The 15580-nt window shown below is 39.0% G+C and overlaps 1 protein-coding gene across 6 annotated transcripts in view; it reads right to left on the bottom strand.

Annotated features, from left to right (window-relative positions):
- The window catches only part of GULP1 (GULP PTB domain containing engulfment adaptor 1), a 274786-nt gene extending 259828 nt beyond the window's left edge, over nt 1-14958 (bottom strand). For 3 of the 6 annotated variants that reach the window (XM_081260913.1, XM_081260907.1, XM_081260912.1), the window contains exon 1: nt 14134-14958. The gene's annotated coding sequence lies outside the window, so the exon portion shown is untranslated. The other 3 variants (XM_081260909.1, XM_081260910.1, XM_081260908.1) reach the window with 3 other exon arrangements.
- Between the last annotated feature and the right edge of the window lie 622 nt (nt 14959-15580).

Below are 15580 nucleotides of genomic sequence, written 5' to 3'. Positions count from 1 at the left end.
CCTTGTTATGGCATCTTGAGCTTACTAAGTCAACAAGATACACAAAGAAACAGCTCCATAGGTGTCCACAAACCTGCTGGTCAGATGTGGTCATGATGCCAAGTCCCCTGTGTTCTTTACCGCTCAGCTTCCCATCTGCCCATATCCGCGACACTCCTTTATAAAGAAGTAAGTATTTGCCTTCTAACAACTCCATCCCTAGGATGCAATCCTTCATGCTCCCAAACTTACACATCTTTGTGGTGCCTGTTCCTATTATTAACACTACATATGTTGACATTTAGAGTCTAATTGAAAAGTCTTAAGTAGGACTGATTTCCAAAACCCAGGTGAAACATTTATCCAGCACACTGACCTCTCAGTTTCTCAACTCTGTATACCCAGTCATCTTCCCCTATTACATTCTTCAGGCAAATCATCCACTGGTCTTCTCACTTGGAACAATTACCTCTGACATCAAATATTCTGAACACAGACTCTCTCCATTTCTAAGCCTCCTCCTCTCCCCTTACCAATGTTTCATTGCGCTCTCACTGTGTTCTCTTAGGAAACTAGTCCCTCAACATTGTTTAGAATTCTCATATGCCACCTTACTTTGCATTGTTTCTTTTTCTCCACAGTGGCCTATGTGACAAGTAGGTCCACATTCTCACTTACCTAAAGGTAGATGAAACTAAGGAAAGGCCCCCCACTTCAAAAGGTAGGCACCCTTGAGTTCACCATAGGGCCCACCAGCCAGCATAACATGTTTATTCTGTGTGTCTACTTGCTGATCCCTAAAGGCATTTTATGCCAAATATGCTGTAAGCATAAAGAAGTCTCTTTCTTATTGAAAACCCCCTCTGGTAGTATAGCACATTCCTTTTCAGTTTCCATACTGTCTCCTTTTCCATACATAGTTATGCCATGAAAGAGTTGTTTTCAGTGTTGTTTCAAATACTCACGCACATGCACAATTCACCATACACACAATTACCCCCAAATTGTTTTCTTCAAGCAGTCACCCATGACTTTCATGTCAGGCATAATAGACTCAATTTTTCTTCTTTTCTTTGTTATTTTTTTGTATTTTATATTTTACCTTCCTATACTATTTAACAATTTTGATCCCCATTCTTTGTCATAAGATTCTTTTTTATGTTAGCTTCAAACGACATCACATCCTCCTGCATTTTCTTCTTCCTCACTGTTCATTTCTCCCAGTGTTACCCATAGGATTTGCTTTTCCTACTTCTGACCTCAGTTGTAGACTTTCTTTCTACAGTAAGCCATTGCTTTTATTCTTCTCATATTTGTAAACTGAAAATTAAAACCTTCATATACGTACAAAGTCATACCCATACTCACATATGCACCATATATGTACCACATAAGTGCACCTGGTCAAATTTTTTAGCTATAGACCTATATATCCAATGCCTATTGATCATCTAGAACAGAAAGATCCATAGGCAAATCAAGATGTTCTCAGGTTTAAAATCATTCTTTTCCTTCAGTAATTCTACTGGGATTTATTTTGTTAACAAATGATACAAAATAGGCTTCCAAACGGGAAACTTTAGAATATAAACTTTAATACTATTCTCCCACCTGCCTCCCACAACTACTAGCAGATAAACAAAGAACACATAATTCTTTTCTCCTAAATATCACTGGAATAAGCTCTTTTCTCATTGCCATCACTGTAAACTGCACTGTCTACCTTCTCTTGCCTAGACATATAAAGTACCATTTGGATTACAAAGTTCAACAAGATCAGACTTAGCCTCACTGGCTTCCCCTCTAGCAATTTCTGTCTCTTTTACTTCTCTATTCTCTACCTCTACTCTTACAGTCTTCTCATTCTATTGCTGAACCATATACTCTCTCCTCCTGTAAAATTACCTACACACCTAAAACACTCTCTTACCTTCTCATTGTGTTCAAGAAACCTCTTTTAATAACCAGACTACATCAAATCCTTTGTCGGCAGAACCTTCTCAAAACATCTGGGCTAAAACTACCACAAGAGATCAAATGTCTTAGAGTTTAACTTACCAAAAAGGAAAAAAAAATGATAAAATAAACTGCTCAAAGAGAGACAACTTTGAATATAATATCTTGAATAAGAAATTGGTTTTAGCTTAAAAAACTATTTAAACAAACATAAAGATTACCCTAAGGAAGAAAATGTTCTTTGAGGCTCTCCAGCCATTCTCTCATTTAAAAAAAAAAAAAAAAAAAAAGTTATCAACATACAAGTTCATGTTAGACAACTAGAAATTGTTAATATTAGTGATGTAATAATATCTTAGACTTTATTTACTAAAGCCTTACCATTTGGATAGATGGGATAATAAGTTAAGAAAATGTCGAACTGTCTCACTGTGGTAGCCTTTCATCACTATAACAGACCCCTGAGATAGTCCACTTACAAAGAGAAAAGGATTATTTTGGAGGTCTCTGTCCATGATCAACTGGATCTATTACTTTTGGACCTGTAGAGAGGCAGAATATGGTGGAAGGAGCACATAGCAGATTAAAACCACTCACCATGTGACCAGAGAGCAAATAAGAGAGAAAAGAAAAAAAGCAGATCCCATGACCTTCAGGGCATGCCTCCAAAGCTCTAAAGATATCCCTTCTTGCCCCACTTCTTAAAAGTTTCCATAAGCTCCCAAGAATGTATTCTTCGGGGATAAGCCTAAAAAAAAAAAAAAAAAAAAAAAACAAACAGGCCTTTGGGAGAAATTGAAGATACAAATTGTACACTCACCTAGCATTTTAATCCTCCTGACAAATCAAATTAAACAAAAGTCAAAACATTTGTAGACACAACTTAGTCAATGAATTAAATTTTATATTTTATTTTCTATTTCTATCTATTTAAGTAGGGTGACATGGAAAAAAAAAAAAGAATCTTATCACATGGGAGTTCCAATTCACTAGGCTTAAAAGTAAGAGATGAACAGCTAATTTTGCTATCAAAAAGGAAAAAAGGAAAGAATCAAGTATCAGTCAGAAGTCTAAGTGTTCTGGATGCTCAAAGATGTTTCATTCTCCCTGGGATTGTCCTCTGAGAACTCCATGGAGGTCACTGCACATTTCTGCACATTTTCTCAGTTACTCTGGTGGTTGAGATGGTTACATTCTATCAACTGCCTTTGCTCCACTATCTGCTGCCTGTGGAAACTCAAGCAAGTTTCTCATTTACAAATTACAAAAGAAAAAAAAAAAATCAGCACAACACTTAGAACATGGCAAGTACTCTGTAAGTAGTACTTTCATCCTTACTCTCTTATTCAAAAATTCTTGGTGGTGCAGATTCAGAGGTATAAGAACATAGGCTAATGGGCTGGGGATGCAGCTCAGTGGTAGAGCACTTGCCTAGAATGTGTGTGAGTACCTGGTTGGGATCCCCAGCACTATGAAGAAAGGAGGGGGAAGAAGAGTGCAGGCACCATGAAGACCCAGTAGAGAGACAAAGCACAAGCAAGAGTTGAAAATTGCATTATTTGGATACTTATCCTATTCCTCATTTTTATCTAGTATAGCCAAGTTGTATTTTCTAATAAAATTTCCAAAGTAGATCATCAGATTTGCTTTATGATAATCTCCATACCAAGTGGCTTTTATTCACATTCAACAACCCCCAAGAATGTGGCCCCCTTTTAAACCAGAGAAAGGTCACCAGAGGGCACCTCTATTATATAAGGGTAAAGGGAAGCCCTGTGACAATCCCTGAACAACATTTTCTAAAAGAACAATAATCCTCTGAGAATTGCAGAACTTTGTATCCTCTGGTCTCTCTTGCCTAGCATTCCCTCTGTGGGGACTTCCTCAGTTGCTATGACTTAAGATCATGATCTCATGGATAAAGCATCTCAAGCATGTTTATTGCATTCTTATGCAAAAACAAAACAAAAAAACTAAAATGGACATCTCAATCATAATGATGCAGGAGGTCTTATTACCTTGTAAATGTCTTCATCAATAACTGCTCCTTTCATTTTCCTTTGATATTCGAGTTATTGGCAATGTCTCTCCCAGCCTACAAGTTTCCAGCACCCACCCCCATACCAATTCTAATATGCTACCATTCATGACCAATGTTCCAGTCAACACACTGCTTTACTGAAGGCTTTCAACATCTGTAGCGTTCCCACCCACAGTCTCACCAACTGCTCTCCCTCATCTGCACTGCCCACACAACCTTCTTGCTCTCTATTTCTCACACCCCCACATTCTCAACCAACCTGCTTATTGTGAAACTTGCCTATTCTTTTAGATTGTTATTTGTTCCCAGATCCATTTGACTATTTCAGTTCAGGAGCACATTAATATCCTATAATACATTTCACTCTTGATTTTGTCAATTCTGAACTTTGGATAATTCCTACTACCTTTATAACATGAGAACAAGGAGTCACATATATCTCCATAGTTTAAGATACTACATTACAAAAACTAATATGCTTAATGCTAAGTCATCAAATATGCCAAGTCAAAAAAAAAATTCAATTGCTAATAATTCCAGTGAACTAAAGTTTTATAAAACTAGTGTTTAAGAAAAAAATATTAATGATACTTGTTAAAGAATAGTATGGTAGGGCTGGGGATGTGGCTCAAGCGGTAGCGCACTCGCCTGGCATGCGTGCGGCCCGGGTTCGATCCTCAGCACCACATACAAACAAAGATGTTGTGTCCGCCAAGAACTAAAAAATAAATATTAAAAATTCTCTCTCTCTTTCTCTCTCTCTCCTCTCTCTCTTAAAAAAAAAAAAAAAAAAAGAATAGTAAGGTAGGCTTTATTTAGGATCACAACAATAGGTATTGAAAAACCAGCCTCTACCTCAGAGCAAAGCCTGTCTAAGGAAGGGACATCACCTTTGTCCTTGGAAAGACCCACAGAGCACTCCTAGGCACATTCCCACCCTGCTAAGTTGTTTATCTACAAGTAACAGGAGAGATCTGCTGTGCCAGGTGTCCCTGACTCAGTCAGGCTAGGTGGGGATCCATAGCAAACCCCTAGCAGCCACCAATCAGCATGAGACAGGCAAATACCTAGGATGTCAGATGACCCTCCCAGTAGTTTATGGTGGTTGATAACATTGGGAAACCATGTAGTTCAGCATGAACACCTCTCTTGGCTTAAACTAATCGGTTCAAATGCATCCCCCTGTTGTAGTAACCAATCACCCCTTCCCAACTTGTTCCCGCCAGTGAATGTGCTAATCATGTTTTAGAGTTGTTATTTAATTTTCCCGTGGTGTGTGATGATTTGCTAAGAGATGCTATGATATATGTGGAGGTCCCTGCTTTCTCCAAAGAATGTATAAAACTGCTGCAAACCCTAGGCTCGGGGCCTCTCAGCGTCACCAGTTGCTGTGTGTGCTCGGAGGACCCAGCTAGCTCGAAATAAACACCTTTTGCTGCTTACATCGATCTTGGTCTCTGGTGGTCTTTTGGGGGTCCTGAATTCGAGCATAACAGTATAGGGATCACTGTGATGGGATTTTATATATTGATTTTAAACTCAAGTCCGAAACAGATCAAAGGAAACTGAGAATGCATAGCCAATGAGCAGAAAGGAGAGCCATGGAAGGAAAATTACTATGAGGGGACATTACAGGTGACAGAGCATTCTGACTAAGCCAACCTAAAAGGATTCCTGCTGAATGCAGGCCAGGATAATCAGACATCACCCAGGAGATGTTATAAAGTAAGTGTTATGGTTTAGATATGAGGTGTCGCCCAAAAGCTCATGAGTGGGATGATGTGATCCCCTGATGGGGATTATTTGGATGATAACTGTAGGCAGGTAGGTGTGGCTGGATGAGGTGGGTCAATGGGGGCATGCACTTGAGGTTTATATTTTGTCCCTGGTTAGGGGGGCCCACACTCTCTCTCTGCTTACCTGGTGCCATACCCTGAGCCACTTTTCTTCACCATATTCTTCCACTATGATGTTCTGCCAAATCTTGAACCTGGAGCAACAGAGCTGGCCATCTTATGGATTAAGATCTTATTGAAACCATAAGTCCCCAAAGAAACTTTTCACTCTCTAATTGTTCTTATCAATCTTTTGATCACAGCAGCAAAAAAAAAAAAAAAAAAAAAAAAAAAAAAAAAAGGCTTTCTAGAATAGTAAGGAAGTAAATTAGAAACAGAAAATGATTGATTGATATTGAGATGGCTTAGCTGTTGAGCAGGATTCTTATCACATCTGGACAAACACAGAAGTTCAGAAGGCTAGTGGGGAAGAAGATGGAGAGAAACTCTTCTTGATCACTAGTTATAACTTGAAAGTCTGTAATTTTAATCCCTCTTGGAATGGATCTGCAGTTCTCTTTCTTTCACTTTCCTTCCATAAGGTTTACCTTTTATATTTAAGTAGTTATAAATTAGCATTAACAATAGATTACAAGTTATAAATTACTTAAACCAGGCATTGAGATTTCTTTAATGTTTTTGATGTATATGTAACATTTTCAATAAAATAAACAAACAGGGACACAATTTTGTGAACTGATTTATATTTCATATGGACCCAATCTCTTTTGAATTGTGTATTGTTTGACCTGTTAGATTGTTCCCAGGTTTGCTTCACTCTGTTTTCTCCTTAATTTACTCATCTCAGAATAAATTTGGTTAGTAATATGACTGCTCTATTTACTGTATTAAAAATAAGTAATATTTGTTTATTTTAATAACATTTTTATAGATGAATCATACTAACTACGTAAAATATTTACAAAATTCAAGTGCCCCTGAACTTTCTTTAATAATTAAATTACTACTGCTAACATTTCTAAGATGATTATTCACAAAATTAAGATATAACTTCTATAATTAGAATATTTTCTCTTCTAATTAATTACAAATTCTTTTCAAGTTGGTTTGTAAAAATAAAGAAATTCATCTCACTCAGGAGTAATTTCAGAAATATGGTAGGTTAATTCAGGGACCCAATAAGTCCATCAAGCACACAAGTTGTTTACATTTTTATGTGCTATCTTTAATACATTTGCTTTACCCTCAAGCTGGATTTCTTCTTCACAAAAGATAATCCCCTGTAGCAATACTGAAGCATCTTTTCCAGACAGGAACAATATCAAAAACTCACATTTGCCTTCTCATCCAATGTTCCCTTGCTAAGTGTAGTGAAATCTTTCATATGACACTTCTCCTTAATTCTGTCATTTAATATAGTTGAATAAAACTGAGACAAGGAAAAGGTGTCCCCTCAATAATTGATCACTGCCAAGGGAAACAGAAACACCATGATTATTAGCTTAACCATTTCACTTGAATGAAAAGTGAGATTGTTTTCCCCTGAGTTACATGGGGAAGAGTGAACCTGTGAATAATACTAAAGCAAAAAGGAATAAGAGATGGGTTCAGGTAAACAACTAATAGTATTTGCCACAATAACAAGGAAGGTGATGTGGCTCTTAGAAGTGAAAATATACTTCTTGCAAATGGAAATGCCAGAAATGGAAAGGAGTGTCAACTTTAGATAGAGAATGACTCCGGGTTTAATCCAGTGTCATCCAAAGGCTATCTGGAGATTCAACAGAGGAGGGAAACAAAGAAGAAGCAATGGTGGTTGAGGCCTAACAGAAAGCAGTATACTGAAAGCGTTATCTATATTTGTGATCTTGAACCTATTATCAATTTGCTAGTATAATCCTACTGCCTCCAACCTACAAGGGTAAAGGAAAAATGTTCCCTTCATCTGTGAAGGTTCTCTTCAATCAACTGACAATGCACATATTATGTAGAAGAAAAGTGACTCAAATTTATTCTTGTACATGGGGAGAAATTACAGCATGGGAGTTACACTTAAAGTGTAAGTCTCCAAGAAGTTCCAGGTGGTTGAAGTTTAAATAACTTCCCCAGCTACAGCAAGGAACTGAAACTGGAAGGAAAAGGGATTAGGGAATCCTGGAGGGCAGTAATAACAGCCAGGGGAGGCAGGGAGAGAAATATGCACAGGAACAAAGGTGGTTGTATAGATAAGGTCCATTAGGTAATCCCTCAGAGCTGCCCACAGAAGATTAGATGAAGAATGTTCAGGGGAGTGTCTGACACATAGTTTCTTCTTTTCTCCAGTGGTTAATCTTTCCTGGATAATGCAATTGCATAATAACTGCATTCCTTCTAGGATGATAGCTTCAGAAGAAGCTGCTCCCTGAATCTGGGGAGAGAAAAAAGGACTAAGAGACAGAGAGGCTGGTGATAAGAGAAGTTCTAAGATACTTAGAAGCTGATCCTTTAGTTCGAGGTGGCCATACTTTGAGGTTTGGGGCATCATTTTCTGAGCCCCAGCAGACCCATTTTCTTGAATTTGAGGTAGTCCAGACCTACTAACTGATGTCTGAATGTCAAGCTCTATATGTTAATTATCGCAAATTAATATACTGAAAGAGACTGCTCCTGTCAAATATTTTGAAAAAAAATGAATCATTCATTTCAAATAAATATCAACAAAACTAAATTAAAATGAATGTATGTCACAGAATTTTCAAGTTCAAGCAAAAAGAAAACTACAGGATGATAAATTACATAATCTATATTTTAACTATAAGTCTTCTTCATAATGCAGTAATGTGCTACACTTGTATGTGTTCTATTTTATTTTCTAAAATTTTTCAGTATATCTTTAAATATTTAATTGGTAGTTATGGAAAGCTGCTACACAGAAGTGAGCATGGACCCTTAGCCTGAGCTATGGAGGTGTGAGACTGGTTTCTGCCAAGTTTGGAAACACGTGGATCTCACCTCTGCTTGGGAGGGGAATGGTGTTCTGGGAGTGGGCTTCACCCAATGACACTGGGCTACACCCCCCTGAAACCCAATCCCTTGCCTCAGGTTGACTTTCTGATTTTAAGTCCTTTGGATATAGACTGAGCAGTTGAATAGCTGGGTCAAATGATGGTTCCATTCCAAGTTTTCTAAGGAATCTCCATACTGCTTTCCAGATTGGTTCCCACCAGCAATGTATAAGAGTGCCTTTTCCCCCACATCTTCGCCAATGTTTATTGTTGTCTATACTAAATATGCCTTTTAATTTTGAAAAAAAAATCTCAAATATCCCCATCAAAAATTATTAGCCAGGAAATATTTTAAGTTAATTATTAAAATTACAAGCAAACATATCAATTAATTGAAACTACTTCCAAAATCACAAATAGAGAAACATTCAAGGATATATACACTTCATAATTGTAAATACACTATAGTTTCTTAGTTTGTTTCTTTCTTTCTTTCTCTCTGGGTTTGTTTGTTTGTTTGTTTGTTTAAACCAGAGATTTAACCCAGGCTTCCAAATGCCAGCCAATGCTCTACCCCCTAATCAACCCTTTTTCTTTTCTTTTTTGTTTTGAAACAAGGTCTTAATAAACTGTCCAGGCTGGCCTCAAAGAACTTTCAATCCTCCAATCCTTTTCTTCCTCTTGAGTGGCTGGGATAACATGAGTATGCCACCATGTTCAGCTGGAAGTTACTAAAGTCTATTCTGAGCCACTTTGTCAAAGAGTATGTACCAAAGATAATATGTCAGTATATTTATATGATGTTAATAGCAAAAAAAAAAAAAGCAAAACAAAGCAGGTATTATTACCTAGATTAGCTCTCTTGGGTACACCCTAGAAAATACATTAAAAAATTATTGGAAATTCTTAAAAAGCCATTTCAATCTTTGTGGTGTAGGATAAAATACAGTGGCAATCACAATTTCTACATATTGATTCATTTTTTTCATATTATATGAGTGAGGTGTAGCATACTTTCAAAAACTATTATTATATATGCACTATTTAAAGACAAAACTAATTTCAAATTTGACCATAACTATACCATTTCAGTGTCAATAGACACTGGCACTTATTTTCCTGCACAATAAATGAATCAATTAACAGTGTTCTGATGAGAAATAATCATGCATGGTAAGCATTATTAGAGTGGCTGAAAACATTTTCAAAGCATAAAACAAACACAAAATTAGCAAATAACAGAGCTGTAAACAGTCTAAGCACTGTTTTCTAAGTCTTACTCTGGAAGAATGACTCAGTCACTCTTTTTAAAAATAAAAACCTGATTTCAAATTCCTATCTCCATTCTTTGGAAGCAAAGGGATTTCCATGTTCAAAGTTTATACCACTTTTCCTCTTCCAAAGCCTAAACCTTTTAGGCTCCCATAGGAACAAACTAAGCTTCCTGATCTCTAAATGCATTAAAGCAAACACTATTAGACCCACCAGCCTCTAATATGTTCAGGGACCAGGGCTCATGGCAGCCATGCAATTGGCTTCTCTAACCACCTTTGAATTCATTATTATATTCAAATGAAATAACTTTTTTATTCTTTAGAGGTTTCAGAAGACAAATTACAACACTGCAGATCCAATAACAAACAAATCACTCTGCTAAGTAGAGTTTAAATAAAAATCATCATTTCATTTCACCATGGAAAAAATAATTTTCAAAGGAAAAAAACAGACTTTTATATTAAAATTATCATAGACTATCATTGAACATTAATTTGTTCTTTGAGGGTTTAGAAAAAATACCAATAGTGTTAACTATAAATTCAACACAACTATTATATCACATATACTCCTGCTTTTTATATGTTCATGATAATGTAAAGCCTAATAATAAAAGCTATTACTAACCATTTTGGCATAATATTTCATAAGAATTTATTCATACACATTCTGCTTTCTGTACTTAATTGACCTTTTCATTTGAAAGAGTTAAGTTAAACATTAATGAGTGCAGCACAGTACATTGAGCTATAAAAACAGGTAATATATTTCACAGACATGTGAAACTAAAAATTAAATATTTCACAAGTATCTTGCAAGGATCAACAATTAAGTTCATAAATTATAGATGTCAATATAAACAATAAATGATATGTTGGTAAAATGCTTAAGAAATAAAATAACATGCACAAATCAACAGATCTGAGAAGTTCAGTGCTGAGATCTGAATACAGGACCAACAATTCAAAATAAGCATGGAATAAATACTGGTTGAATCAATAAATAACTGCAAAATCTATCTTCTAAAGTCTTAAGGAAATTGTTGGGCTATTGGGAAAAGAAAGTTTGTAAATCATAAATGTATTTTAGTCTCTTAAGTGTTATTTCTGAGAAGAGAGCCAAATATATTTCTACAAATATATTTATTAACTTCTCCTAAAGGCAAAATTGAGCTGAACTTAAAAAATAACTGGTTTCAAATACAAATATAAGCTGAAAGAAATATAAATGAATTTGCTGATTGTTCTTTTCTGTTTGAAATAATGACTCAGACTTAACCATAACAAAATCTCACCCAACTTCCTCAAAAATAAAGTTTATGATTAAATTAAAGCTATTAGCTTTGCAAATTAAATATAGATGTCATCATTACATGTGTATTCTAGATATAAATATTCCTATTTTATCCCCATAAACTTAACTGGAGTCAACTGAGTCAGAAGCCCTGTGGCCTTTATGTCTAAACATTTTTTAACATTATTTCATCTCTTTAATTCTCACAGTAAGCTTGTAATTATGTAAAGGAAAGTTTCTTTACTTTGCAAGTGGAAAAACTGAAAGCATAGTCAAGGAAAACACTTTGCAGAGGGTGATTCATAAAGTCAATCTCAGCAAGCAGGATGATATTCACAACCTCAAACTCAGGAATCCAGAAATACAAACCACATTTGTGTTTTTTTACCATTCAACTCCCATGCCCACAATAGTAGACCTACCTCCCTGAAAAGCAAAAAAGATAGACATGAAATATAAACAACTTTAATATATAAAAAGAAGGGTCTGAATCCCAGATAAGGCTTTGAGTCATGTCAGGTCTGAAATTAGGACTTTTAACTATTGGGCAAATGTGTGAAATACTGAGCTTGCCCCAACTTCTACTTCTCCAGGTGAAAGAGCAAGATCTGTTGAGATTACTTCTGAAACACAAGGAAGTCATGCTGGATGTGTTTTTCTCACTTTAATTCCATGACCCAAATCTGTGCTATTTGAGAATATCTAATTGAATTATTCAATTTTGGTAGAAAACCATCTGCTCAAAGCCCAAGTCTTCAGTTCTTACTGGCCATGAAAACAAAGAAGTAAGGTCAAGGTCAAGGGACTGAAGTTGCAGCAAACCTAGTCCAACTTAGGGAGACAGATAGCAACAAAGTGTGAACATTTTCACAATGTCATCAGAACAAACAGCATAAGGTCCCCAACTATTCCACTCTAACACTGATAAGCAAGGGTCAGGCTTCTCTCCTCCAGCCCTTCTTACACCTTTCTCAGTTATGTTCAACTGCAGTCTATGTTTTTTTCTGTTGTTGTTTCCCAAGAAGACTGATTTGGTCACCTAAAAATTTTCATTGTAAAAGAAACCCCTTGTTTAAACCCAAGTACAACCAATAGCACCCTTTCCAATTATCCCCTGCAACTTCCCCAGTTTCTTTCATGCCTGGCTACTGAGCTCAGTCTAGTTTGGCTGCCTGCCAGATTCCTCTCTTCTTTCCTTGTCAGTCGTAAAAACTTGGAAAATACTCCTGGACAGCTCAAGGAGACCTTTTAATTATGCAGTGTAGCAGTACCTTAGCCTATCCGGGGTTTTCAGTAAGGCTTGTGGTCACCAGCAACTCCGTTCTTCTAATTGGTGGGTTTTCTAGTAAGGCTACTTGTTTATATGGGGGAAGGAGAGAAAGACTGGCAGAGAAAGGAAGCAATTTGCAAATCTGAAGATTTTACAATTCCTCTCAGTTCCCTACATTCTAACATTCACTCTATCTCCCAATCTGCCCTCCTTTTAGGACCAGATCATCCACGTGATTTTAAAGATACAAAATCATCAGTATTCTGACCTTTTAGTAGCCCTAGAAATTACCAAGATAGCCATAACTAAAACACTCTCCAAAACTTTTTACTCTTAAATGTTGGTGCAACATTTCCTTTAAAAGCGAGCACAACACTAATTTATTAAATCTTTCCTAATCGATTGATTCACATTTTGTCTAACTTGCACACTGAAAGACTGCACGTAAATGTCTGATTGTGATTGCAAGTAAGACAAACTCAGTTGATTAATACTGCTAAGACCCAAAAAGGGGTCCCTGACCTCCAGCCCTCAGAGTTTGCCCAAGGTATGTAGGTAGTGGACCCCGCCAAGCCCAACACAAGCTACGTCTTCCTTACTCTACCTTGGCACGCTATTTCCAGCTGCAGCATCCAGCTTCCTGTTCATGTCCCATTCAACATTGTAAACACATTCCAAGAAACCAGCCTGCCCAGAGTTCCCTCCCGCACACAGGGAAGTCAGCGCGGCAGCCCCAGCAGCCTCAGAATGGAGAACCGATTGCGTTGGCTTGAGATCCGTGTAGTGAGTGAGTAAGGAGTGAGGCCACCGGGAGGTGGACCCAGGCAAGGTCTCGACACCCGTTGCGCCTGGTGCCCCTCTAAGTGTAGCGCCCTCCAGCAGAGCTATTTGACCCAGCCAAGGGGTGACCATGTGGACACCGCCCCGGAGTGTGGGCCCTCCCTGTTCTGGCCTTTAAAGTGTCCGCGGCCCAGCCTGGTAGCTTCGCGCCTCCCCGCCCCCATGCCCACATTTTCCCCTGGAGCCAACAAAAGGGAGGCTGCGAAGGAAGAAGTTCGCTCTTAGGTCTCCTCGCGGTGACCTGGTGATGACTTACTTGTCCGCTTAGCCGCGAATGATCTATGCACCCTCAGCGGCACGGGTCCAACAACCTCCTTCCAGATCCTGTGCACCAGCCCAGCCACCGGGACCAAAGTTACCACAAAAGGCTAAGAAAGGCTTCAGGAGCCCAGAGAAAGCTGCGCCCCCGACCTCGTTGAGCTCCTCCATCATCCCCCAAGCGCTGCCATAGTAGGCGTCAACAGGTCTTAGCCTGCTCTCCTGCCGGACGACTCCCTGCGCTTTTCGCTGTCCTGATTTTTGCAACCTGCCGGGCAGAGGCGACGCGCAGCCCCGCGCCCTCCTTCCCCAACGCGGGTGGCTGCTGGAGCTGACCACCGCCTGCCGCCCCACAGGATGTCTAAAAGATTACACGGTACCTGGTTGGAGTCTGGGCTCCCAGTCAGGGAAGCTCCCTGATAAATCACGGTCTTTCCGTACCTTGCTGAGTGATGCAGTCGGGTCAGGCTTCGGGCAGGGGCGTGGAGAGCTGCTGGGTCTTCGGAGCTCACCGATCTCCGCTCCCGCACAGCCTGGGCGCCTTTCCGTGGCCGACAGGGAAAGTTTCTCTACGTCAACACCGCGCAGTACCCGGGACCCTCTGGCTCGGGTCCCCTCCCTCTTCGCGCTCTCTGCCCCCTCCCTCCTCTTCCTAATCAGCTGAAGCCAAAACTGGCGCTGGTAGTGGCTGGGGCTGGGGCTGGGGCTCGGGACGCCGGGTCGCTCCGGGCTGGGAACGCGGGGCTCCCCCTCTCGGCCAGAAGGAAACTCTCACAGACTTCGGCTTGAGCACTTCTATGGGTCTCCTTGGACACTTCCACACGGGACGTCTGTGTTCAATCCGCTGACTTTCTTTCTTTCGTCTTCAATGATCGTTTTCTGCAGGCGCACTGGGCAACCCCGCGTTTCCACGCCGAATGGAGGGGCTGGGGCACAACGTGCAAGAAGCGGGTCTGCAAAAGGAGGGGCGGTACCTTACCCCGTCCTTAGCCTGGACAGAAGCAAAGGCACAGTCTCCCCCTCCACCCCCACCCGCGCCGCGTTTCCTTTGAACCTCCTCCCTGAGCAGCCGGATCACGACTGTTTGCCTGGATTTCCTAACACGATTTTAAAACACCTCTGCAGCTTAGTAGCGGGAAAAGTGTCAAAAGAACAACACGAATATGGGTAAATTATGCCTCTTCACACCCTTTATCAAGAAAACATTGACACAGTTGCTGCTGCTCTTGCTGTACCACTACAGACTTCTAAATTTTTCTCCTCATCCTTTAAACTCGGTCTAAAGCTCTGAACTTTGTTGTGCCTTTTTTTAGACATGAAAACTGCCTCAACCGCTAAATCATGATTATTGGCTCCATTCAGATGTTTACCTCAGAATTTAGGACTTCTGTATTGGGTTTGAGTGAAAACACTGCTCTGTGGGAGGAAAGAAGTCTCATGTAAGCGATTTAAGGAGAATAAGAGGACCTTTACTAAAGTTTTTGGAAATGCTTCTCAGAATTTTGTTTACTAAATTTTAGTTTGAATGTAAAAATAGAGAGCAAAAGGGAAGGGGAGGGCGTTTTACAGGTTACCATTTACAGTATGTTACACTGGTAGCCAGGGCTTAAAGTCAGGCCAGATTCCATTGTTGAATCCATCTTTACTCAGTTGCTCTAGGACACTCTACCTAGTTTCAGTTCACAGAATCACAATCATGTTTACAGAAGTTAAAGTACCATTAGGCAGAGAAGATAATAAAAATTTGGTTCTTACATTCCTCCATGTTTTACTGTAATTAGAAGTGGATGGGTGATACTGGAAATTTTCCCCAAAAGACTCTGTGAGTTTTCTTCTCTCTGAAACTTTCCAATCAAGAAATATACAGCTTCACAATTTTTAAATGGAA

This window comes from Spermophilus citellus, assembly GCF_964194105.1.
Source record: "Spermophilus citellus genome assembly, chromosome: 11".
NCBI classification, from domain to species: domain Eukaryota; kingdom Metazoa; phylum Chordata; class Mammalia; order Rodentia; family Sciuridae; genus Spermophilus; species Spermophilus citellus.
This window is presented reverse-complemented; position numbering and strand designations above follow the sequence as displayed.